Source organism: Saccostrea echinata, unplaced genomic scaffold, assembly GCF_033153115.1.
Source record: "Saccostrea echinata isolate AGI-Se365-2 ecotype Australia unplaced genomic scaffold, CSIRO_AGI_Sech_v1 ptg000023l, whole genome shotgun sequence".
Lineage (NCBI taxonomy): Eukaryota > Metazoa > Mollusca > Bivalvia > Ostreida > Ostreidae > Saccostrea > Saccostrea echinata.
The window spans coordinates 4,641,639-4,653,116 of NW_026889772.1; the positions used below are offsets into that span (position 1 = coordinate 4,641,639).

The following is an 11,478-nucleotide window of genomic DNA, read 5'->3' on the forward strand; positions in this document are numbered from 1 at the left end:
TGAAAACAGCAAAATTAGTACATCTACGGAATAAATAGCATATTTTAAATTTGAATTCCTTTCATATTTGTTTTGTTTTTGGTATTATATACTTAGGCATACGTGAAAACAACATCCTTCAAAAGGAAAAGAAACACATAAACGTTAACGTGTACAACGTCAAACTTAATCCATTCGCGAATTCACGGCCAGGAACAAGTTAAGTTCATTTACAGTACCGTTGTCAGAGACCTTTAAAGTTAAGCACTAAAATTGGATCGTTGTCATGACCTCACCGGTGAGGTTAAGATGATATCCGTCCGGTGTCATAACTTCAGAGAACTAATAATTAGTTTAATTTCATTTTCCAAGTGAGTTAATTGATTACAATCTCTCAAATTGCAATGGGAAACAGAACTGACAATATATTTGGTGGTGCATCAATAACGTCAGAAATTAACAGGTTATATTACAGTAGTTTGCGTTTGCGATACACCACCCTGCTTAAAACATATTTTGATTTGTTTAAATTTTCATTGAAATGAACATATTTTCCTTTTATACAAAAACAATACCCAACACTAGGTAGAGGTAATATTGTGCAGTATTGTTAGCCCCTGAAATAAAAATCAAAGCAAAGTAAATCTGAATTTTTTTGCTATAATTCAAATTATGTCCGTTGTCATGACAAAATTCAGTCCGCTGTCATCGGTCCGTTGTCAGAATTGCACAGAATACAACAATGGTAAACTACTGTTTAATGCATTCTATTTATCAATTAGAACAGAAGAGACAAGTATGAAATTATTACAATAATAAGGAAAAGATATGCCAATGGATAGTATAACAATTTGTAAATGGCATTGCTCCTTTCAACAATAATATTGTTTCAGTTAAAATATATACTATATATAAAAGTGTATGGTACTACAACATGTTATCATTTATGAATTTGCCCACAAAATTAAGTTTCTTTGTCGTCAGTATTGAGTAACCAAAAAAGTTTTTGTTCATCATACGCCGAGAAATTTGGAAATTTTAATTAGCTGAAAAATTTCTTTTCTTTGACGATCATATTTTTAACATGTTATGATCAAAAAATGAGTTTCATCATCTACACTGTTAGAATTGCATCTATTACATAATCGATCTTCTCGAGGGATGTTGGTAAATCTTCCCACTTCAATTTGCAATCTGTGACAAGAAATTCTTAATTTACATAGAGATTTTCTGTGATTAAAATTTTTAAGTACCGATAAATAAGTCTCATAACCCCAATTTTGTTTGAGTTTCACATATGTGCCTAATTTACCATCAGTATAACTTTGTTGACTTGTATACCAATTTTTTTTTTACATAATAATCTAATAAGGTTTTTTGACAGAGTGACTTAAATTTATGCTTCCCATAACAAATTACTTCACCTTTGATATTCAGTATATTTTTTAATTTCTGTATAATGCGAACCATAAGTTCTTACCATCTACAAAGTTTTTTTACTACATTTATATGCATCTTTAGTAGAGGAAATTCTGTGGACAAATTTTCAAATCTATACCAACTTTTGATGAACAATTTGACAATATCATAATGCAGGAGGAACCTTCCCTATTCAGACAATACTGCAAAATTTGTACTTTTTTATGAACACCAAGAATATATTTACAGAATTTAAGGTGTCTTCTTTCACAAGGTAGATTTCTGAAACAGTCTTTAGTATTGATATTACTTGCACACCACACCTCTGCATTATACAAAAGAATTGGTTTAATAGTAGAGTCAAATACGTGTATACTCGTTTTAATCCCAAGATTCAAATTGACAAAATCATTTCTCAGTTTATGATATGCTTTAAACGCCGTTTTATAGAGCTCTGATCTTGCAACATGAAAACTTCCTGATACAGTTAGGTGGACTCCAAGATATTTACCTGAAAATAGAGGGAAAAGATGTTGGAAAGGAAAACTGGTCATACATGTATCATTTCGCCGAACGAAAATGTAATTTGATCGAACAAATATCTAATTTGTCCGAATGAATATCTAATTTTTTCCGAACAATATCTTATTCGTCCGAACAAATAAATATTTTTTTTTATCTGGCCTTTCAATGGCGCCGTTGGTTTCGAACAAGTGCTATTATGTTTCATCGATAACTTGGTACTGTTTTTTTTTATAATTGTTTCTATGAGAAAACGTTAATAATTTAGATTAAATTCAAAGGACCAATCTCGTTATAAAACAAAAAAAAATTGAATATATCAATGGGTGGACGATTTAATGACAAAGGAATTTATGATTAACTGAGCTTCAAAGTTAAACTTTTAAGGGTGAACACCTTAGCAGCACGAAGCGCATGCAGTGGTTAGAGCATTTCACTCTAGTGTGGAGGAGCAAGAGAATTGATCCTTGCGTCACTGGTTCGAATTTCAACACGGCCGTTGAGACCGGTATAAGTCCCGTATCATAGTAGTCAGATGTTGGTACGAAATAAAGGTTTTTCTGTTCTATGTCCACAAGTGCCGAGTACAGATCTAAAGCATCCCTCAATAGGCAGTCAGTAGTGTTCAAGGGACATGAAGCTAGCAAGCAGCCAACCATTAGACTTTCAAAGAATACTATCATACTAATTAGATAAACGGTATAAGTTTAAGTTGGGGACTACCCCCTCTCCCCGATATAATGTGCCTTAAGAATAAATAAATCTGATCATTTCCGCACCATTTCATAAACAGACTTACATGTTAAGACAAGTGACACCGGACCATATCAACTTAACATGTACTGACAACGGAAATTTTGCTTATAAATGTCAAGTTCTCATATAATACGCGTTCTGCAAAAGGCTGTAATATGTCTAATGAAATGAAAATAGAGCTACTTTTCAAAATACGAAATTAAAGTGTTTTTCAAATACATTGACGACGAAAAATATATATTTTTCCACCGCACATCCATGCTTTTACACCATGGTATGTATTCGCCAATCAAAACTACTCGGAATATATATAGGGTAACAGAGACATGACTTTTTGTCATTAAGACTGAATGCTGTATCTGTTTCCCAATGCTTAAGTGAATTCCTGGAATTGAACAAAAACATGATTTTTATGCATTCAGTAAAAATTCTTGTATATTTTGAATGACACCGGACGGACATTAAAGGTCTCTGATAACGGTACTGTAAAGGAACTTAACGTGTTCCTGACCGTGGAATTGAATAACATGATTATGCCCATTTTAGAGTGTATTGTGACGTCGTGTAACGTCAAATAAGTGTCGCGCTTTAGCAGAGTTCATTATGACGTCATAAGAAGAAACCAAAACCTGGATAAATTCATTGAACATGTTTCAAAATTCCCCAACGACAATAATCGGAAAAAAACAGTCTTCGCATAATTTAAGAAAATCAGATTGGACAGCCATTGAAAATTTAAAGAGTGATGAAAACATTAGTGCAGTCGTCCTAATGAATAAGGATTATTATAAACTTTTATGCCTTTCAATACATGAAAATAAAACATACTATGAAAAACAAACAGAGTATCGATCTAAAAATATAATGAAGAAATGAAGTGAAATCATTGAAGAACATGGAGACGATTTAACTGCAACGGAAATCGACTACCTGTTCTCGTTCGAAGTAAAAAGCAATTTTTATGGACTACCAAAATTCACAAAAGCACAATTATAAACAAATTATGTAAAGAATAGTATTCTACTTACATCTGTATTCCAAACCAACAGGGTTTAAAACTACGACCAATAGTAGCAGGACCATCTTGTGAAACTCATAGAATCAGCAACCTGTTGGACATAATTTTAAAACCATATATATCAAAGGTAACAAGTTATAGGTCACATGACGAGTTCAGGGACGGTCGTCGTTTTCTGAGCTCCGCTAATTTTGACCAAAAAATTATCTTCAAGACGATTTTGTGTATATAAGTGTGTTTCTTTATGATGTGTATATATTTTGTTTTGATTTGGAATACTTTCTGTCGTGATTTTGATGTGTTTTGCGAGTTTAGCAACATAAACAAGTAAGTTTATTTGTCCTATTGTATTCCTATTGTATTACCTCAGAAAGTATCTACTCACTGCTCGACTGTGTAAAGCTTTAGTGACGCTGACAGTTATTCTGAAATGGAAAAACCAGTCTATCTTAAAAACAGTGAACTTCTTGAAAGGTCTGATAATTCTGTGAGAATTATAGATTATGAACTTTTACAAGCCGTGAGCGCAGTTGTGGGAGATGGTGTAAAGTGTATACAGCTGGACAGGGACCTTTGGAGAATATATCTTCATAGCAAAGAAAATAGACAAAAGCTCTTACAACAAAGGTTTGAATTTAAAAACCAAATTGTATCTGTATATGACTCTAACCCCTTTTCGTCTGGAGCACTATCTCCTAAAGATCAGGAGTTAAAAGTCAGGTTTCAGGAATTCCGCTTTCAGTGCAAGATACTGAAATTATAAATATGCTTAAAAAATTTAACGTTGAATTCAAAAGTGAACTTCGTTATGAAAACATACGAAATCCAGATACTGGAAAAATGACAAGCGTCCTAAATGGAAATCGCTTCATTTACATTGCCCCACTAACCAACGGCAGAGCACTTCCCCGAACTAGCTACTGCGTAGGTTTAAAATACAGAATTCACCACTTTGGTCAATTTTCATCAAAACAAGAAATAAAATGCCGCAAATGCTGGCAAACTGGCAATTATACAAGGAACTGTCAAAAAGAAATCTGTTGTAAAGTCTGTCAAAAACCGGTACATGAACCCGGAGATGCACAGTGCGAATTTTATCAAGAACAAGAAAATGTTGTCGCTTTTCATGGCTTCAAAAACATCCTCTCAAATATTTCCATATGAGTGAATTCAAAGTTTTTGGAGAAAATCACAGGTCAGCAGAACACGCTTTTCAAAGTACCAAAACGATTCGTAATGGCGATCTTGTGGCCGCCGAAAAAATTCGCTCAGCGACGACTGCATTAGACGCAAAGCGCATCGGAGACTGCATCTCTAAAAGCGAATCATGGGAAAAAGAGAAAACCGAGGTCAAGGTTACTATTATAGATGCTAAAGCTTCTCAGATCAAACCCTTTCAGGAAGCTCTACAAAAATGTGGTCCAAAATCTATCATAGAGGAAGCCACGTACGACGATTTCTGGGGGACCGGTATCAACACATCAGCTACTCTAAAAACAAATCCTGAAGCTTGGCCCGGTAAAAACATGCTTGGTATTATAATCAAAGATATAGCAAAAAACTACCGTCGCAAACCAAGAAGCTGGTCTCTTCCAAGGCAACCTACTCGAAAAGCCGCTCGGGCGTTACAGAAGGAAATTACTGATTTCGTCAGCCAGTTTAAGGAAGGACTATCAAAGAGATCCCGGGAGAATATCAACGATACAAGTGGTCATGACACGGACACTAGCGAGCAAGGTTAATATCCTTAACAGTTCTAACTGATTTTCTATTATGAACTTTTTTCTCCCATTGACGTAATTTTTGGTATGAACAAATCTTACAATTATGCTTAACCCATTAACTATGAAGTGTTTTCTCCTTAAATGCAAGGGGATTAAATACATACGAAAAAAGAATAGTTTTATACGATTGGCTTCAAGATTTAGATATAAATATTGTCTTATTACAAGAAACTCATTATATAGAATCAAGAGAGTATCAAAAGAACTAGAGCTTAGAGATGTAAAATGTCCACAAGAAAGATGGGAAATGGTTAAACTTATTGTTAAAGAATACTTTATAACCTACTCAAAAACCAAAAGTAAGAGTACTAAACAAAGAGTAAAAGAAATTGAAAAGAGAATTACAAATATTGAAAATAGACCTTTTAATGAAATTATTAATCAAGAAAAATATAAGTTAGAAAAAGAACTACAACAGATATATGACAAAAAATTAGAAGGAGCATACATTAGATCTAGAGCAGATTGGGTTAAGTGTGGAGAGAAATGCTCCTCTTACTTCTTAAAACTAGGAAATAAACATCAACAAAGTAATGTTATTGAAAAAATTAACCAAGATAACCAAACTTTCTTTAGTAGTAATGATATCTTGGGACAATTTTGTAATTTCTATGAAAAATTGTATACATCACAAAACCCCAAAACTGAAGACATGAAAAATTATCTAAAAAGAACTGAATTAAAAACAAAACTTAATACAGAACAACAAAAAATATGCGAGGCATTACCTACCCTCAGAGAGTGTGAGGAGGCAATTAAAAGCATGGATATCAATAAATCACCAGGTCTAGATGGCATACCAATCGAATTTTACAAATTATTTTGGAATGATATAAAAAATTACTTTTATGATTCACTGTTAAAATCTTGTGAATATGGTGAACTACCATCATCTCAAAAATTAGCTGTTATTAGTCTGATACACAAAAAGGGTGATAAAAGTAATTTTAAAAAAAATTACAGACCTATAAGCCTAACAAACTGTGATTATAAAATACTTGCATTTGTTTTGGCTAGAAGATTACAAAGTGTTATTTCAAAATTGATAAATAAAGATCAGTCAGCATATATTAAAGGCCGATATATAGGGAATAATGCTCGTCTAATTCAAGATATATTTGACTATTGTGAAAATCATAATGAGAATGGATTACTATTATTTTTAGACTTTGAAAAAGCTTTTGATACTGTTGAATGTGAATTTATGATACAAACAGAATTTAATTTTTGTCCAAATTTTATGAAATGGATTTCAATTCTATACAATAATCCTACTTTTAGAGTAAAGAATAATGGTTTTATTTCAAAAACTTGTATAATGACAAGAGGCATTAGACAAGGATGTCCCATCTCTGCATTGTTATTTATACTAGCTATTGAAATCTTATCAATCAGAATTAATGAATCAGAACGGGTAAAAGGGTTTCAAGTCAATAATCAATGTGAAATTAAGATGTTACAACATGCTGATGATTCAACGAACCCTCTAAAAGACTTAGTGTCTGTAAAACATGTGATAGACATTATTCATAGTTTCTCTATCTTTGCGGGTCCTTAACTTAACTTACATAAATCTGAATGTATACTCCTAGGACCTTTAAAAGACTCATGTAAAAATGTATATGGATTAAAATAATCTTATCATATCAAAATTTCAGTATATAGCTAGTATTCTTCCTAACCCTCACGAGGAATATTTCAAACAAATCAATAGAATAATTTATAATTTTATTTGGAATGCTAAAGATAGGATAAAAAGGAATACCCTTATAGGAAAAAGAGGAAGATGGTGGTATTAATATCTTTGATGTTGAAACAAAGTTCCTCTCTGCAAAAGCCTCTTGGATTCCAAGAATTCTTTAATCAAACAATTGTTTAGTATCTTTTATACAAAACATTCTTAGTAAAGAAAAATTAACTCTTGACTACTTACTCAAAACAAATTTGCAAGATATTAAAGATTATGAAGAATTAAATTTCCTTCCTTGTTTCTACAAAGAAGCACTGTGTGCATTCAATAAATGCAAAAAACAAAAAGATATGAAAAAATGTCCACAGATGAGTTCCTGTCATTACCTATTTGGAAAAACACATTATTCATGTATAAAAACAAGCCAATATATCTATCAAACTGGATAAAATCAGGTGTGTTATACACAAAAGATCTTTTTGATATAAATGGACGATTACGAGATATTTCATACTCTTTAGAAAAAAATTTAGATAAAAGAAATATATTCCGTGAATATTTCATAATGAAATCAGTGTTTAACAAATACTCTAAGATTTTTGAATGTAGAAAAGCTCCGCATGTCAACATTAAAAACTATCATTTTGCTTTATTTTATGGAGATATTTATTGTAATTTTGAGAGTCAGAGATCCTCCTTTTTCAACAACATATTGAGAGCAAAGAAATTTCACCAACCTGTAACTGTAAAATACTGGACCGATCTATTTGATATTCCTAGATTAATATGGCCAAAAAATTTTCATATGAAAATTACCAAAATGTTTGATAGACAAATTGCTAATTTTAATTATAAACTGTTACATAAACTGTTGAATAATAATCTGAATGTTAGTAAATGGAATACTGATGTGCATAGATTTTGTCACAAGTGTGGTGAAATAGAAAATATAGAACATCTTTTATATTAGTGCAATGATTCCTCGAATATATGGAAAGAAGTAAGTGAATCATTGAAGTTCAATATTGGCTGGAAAAATATAGTAATTGTTTTTTTAAGAAACTCAGCTATCTGAAATGTTAAACATACTCATTTCTTATATAGCTCTGAAAATATTTAAATATAAAATGAAATGTCGTGTAAATCGTGAACCATGTATTACAGAAAATTTGATAAAATTTGTGAAGAGCAATTTATTATGTACTACAATATTACAAAAATGTCATATAAAAATTTCAAACTAGCTGAAATGTGTATAGATATTGAAAGACATATATAATTCATAGTTAATAGAGTATTTTTCCTTCATGTTATAATTAATTAATAACTTATGAAATCCAATGCTTCTTGGGTAGCCTGACCAAAGAAGAATGTTTACAAGAGGGGGTCAATATGGACTTAGGAAGCCGAAATGGGACCTCCATGATAACACGGATTTCATAAGCAGTAAATTTTTATACATATAACCTGTAGATTTTAATTTTACCTCGACTCTTTTGTATTATCTATCTGTTTAAAAAAAAAGTCGAGGATAACTCAATGTTTATATTCAAGGTTATAACCGGATATAATTTGTACTGTATAAATTTGACATTATAAAACGGAAGGAAAAAATACTTAATACTTTTAGATCATTTTTGTTTAGAAATTTATCTTTTTTTTTCATTGTCATTGTACTATTATTATTTATTATATCAATGTATATATAGATCTATGCTATCCAATCCAGAAAGCTGTAGGCACACCTGGTGCAGATTATAAGGGGGTCTCTGAGGAGACTTTACCCCAAAATGTCTTTGTAAAATCAGAATAAAAGAAAAAAAGAAAAAAAATTTATATAAAAGACACTATTGATTTTTTAAAATCACTTCCTGACAATGTTCAAACTGATTCAACGCTTATATCATTTGACGTGACCAGTTTATATTCTAACATTCCACATGAACTAGGACTAGAACTAGAGGCCATTGAACATTGGATTGATGAAATCCCAGAATTACTACATCTTCGTTTTTCAAAAACTTTTATTCTAGATGGTTTGAAATTCATATTGGAAAAAAAACTTTATGAACTTCGATGGAAAAACCTACAGACAAAAATTTGGAACAGCTAAGGGAACTAAAGTTGCCCCGACATATGCCACACTTACGTTGAGATATCTTGAAGAAAAATTGTATAAAACCGTGGAAGAAAATATTGGTGTTGAATGTAAAACTTTTAAAAATTCCTGGAAGCGATATTTGGACGATTGTTTTATAATTTGGACCAAATCTACCAATGAATTACAAGCTTTCTGTTGCATTTTAAACAACTTGAACCCCAACTTAAAATTCACAATGGAAAGTGATGAAAACAAGTTACCATTTTTAGATGTAATGGTCATGCAAAAAATGGGAAAATCGTAACTGATGCACATTATGAGCCCACGGACACGAAACTATATCTTCTCTATGATTCCTGTCATCCAAAACACATCAAGAACAATATTCCATATAATTTAGCCAGACGACTTTGTACCATAATATCGGACAAGGATCTTTTAAATATCAGACTTAATGAATTACGGGAATTATGACAACAAAGGCATTATCTTACCTTACTGATTGAAAAAGGAATAGACAACGCTAAACTACATGATAGAACCAGTCTACTTCAGATAAAAGAAAAACCAGAAAAAAAATCTTATTCCATATGTATCAACAGACAACCCAAAAAATCAAGAATTTTTCCAAGTCATCAAAACCAACATGCCAATTTTAGAAAATGATCCAAGAATGAAAGAAACATTGAGTGAATTTCAGTTAATCAAAAGTAAACGACAGAGCCCATCCTTAAAGAAGATTTTAACACGAGCAAAATTTAACAATACAGAGGAAACACCCGTTGTTAGAAAATGTCATCACCCAAGATGTGGAACCTGTCCCTTTTTACAAGAAACCCGACAGTTTATTTTTAAAAACAGAAGAAAATTCATTATTCATTCATTTTTTACCTGCGAGAGTTCGAATTTGATATTTATAATAACATGTTCAGGATGTGGCGAGCATTACATTGGCCAAGCCGGGGACACCCTTAGACACCAAATCACCGCCCATCATCAACAGATTTCAAACCGAATACCAGTACACCGCCGTAAGCGGACATATTAGAACATGTGCAAGAAACATATTTCCTAGCTTCACAGTGTTTCCAATATACAAGTTCTACAACAAGACGTCCGAAAAAGAACGTAAAACCAAGGAAAAATATTTTATTTCATTGTTTCAACCGGTGCTAAATGCCCTATCATGATAGTAAATTTACACTTTTCCCGCACTATTTGTCTAATTGTTTACGTAATAACGTAACATAATGACGTCATAATGAACTCTCCTTAAGCGAAACACTTATTTGACGTTACAAGACGTCACAATATACTTTGAAATGTTTGTATCTATAGCAATGTGTCAAAACTCCTGATGATATGATTGAAACCGGTAGAGTTTTAATCGGCGTTCTGTTATTTTTTTATTATTTGAATACTTGTGTGGATTTCTTTCTCATACTTTGGATTATATATATATATATGTGGCGGTCAGACGGGTTCGATCGCCGGTGGCCAGATAGCTCAGTTGGTAGAGCACCTGACTGGAGATTCAGGGGGCCCGGGTTCGAATCCCGGTCTGGTCCGCTGCATTTTTCTCCTCTCCCGTTACATTTGGTGCCGTGACCATGCCCTGGAAGTGACAGGTGAGAGGCCTGCCAGGGATGAGCCTGGGTTGGAGTCTTTGGGGGCCAAAGACCTTTAAGGAGGGAGGAATGTGGCGGTCAGACGGGTTCGATCGCCGGTGGCCAGATAGCTCAGTTGGTAGAGCACCTGACTGGAGATTCAGGGGGCCCGGGTTCGAATCCCGGTCTGGTCCGCTGCATTTTTCTCCTCTCCCGTTACATATGTATGTATATATATATATATATATATATATATATATATATATATATATATATATATATATATATATATATATATATATATATATATATATATATATATATATATATATATATATATATATATATATATATATATATATATATATATATATATATATATATATATATATATATATATATAGAAAGCACAAAGACATTCACTTTTATAAGGATACCCACTTCCGCCCCAGCCCGGGGTTGAACTCTCGACCTACGGAATCTGTCTCCTAGCAGTACAGAAACAGCGCGTTAGACCGCTCGGCTATCTAGGCAAGTCAAAAAACTTGCTTTCGATGCCGATGGAATTCTCACAGCGCTGCCCTACACTACACGGTCATTGA

At 32.5% G+C, this 11,478-nt stretch overlaps 2 non-coding genes across 2 annotated transcripts; both read left to right on the plus strand.

Annotated features, from left to right (window-relative positions):
• Positions 1–10,764: 10,764 nt before the first annotated feature.
• On the plus strand, positions 10,765–10,837 carry Trnas-gga (transfer RNA serine (anticodon GGA)). The gene has a single exon. It is a non-coding gene; the product is annotated as a tRNA-Ser (tRNA).
• A 160-nt stretch (positions 10,838–10,997) lies between these two features.
• On the plus strand, positions 10,998–11,070 carry Trnas-gga (transfer RNA serine (anticodon GGA)). The gene has a single exon. It is a non-coding gene; the product is annotated as a tRNA-Ser (tRNA).
• The last annotated feature ends 408 nt before the right edge of the window (positions 11,071–11,478 follow it).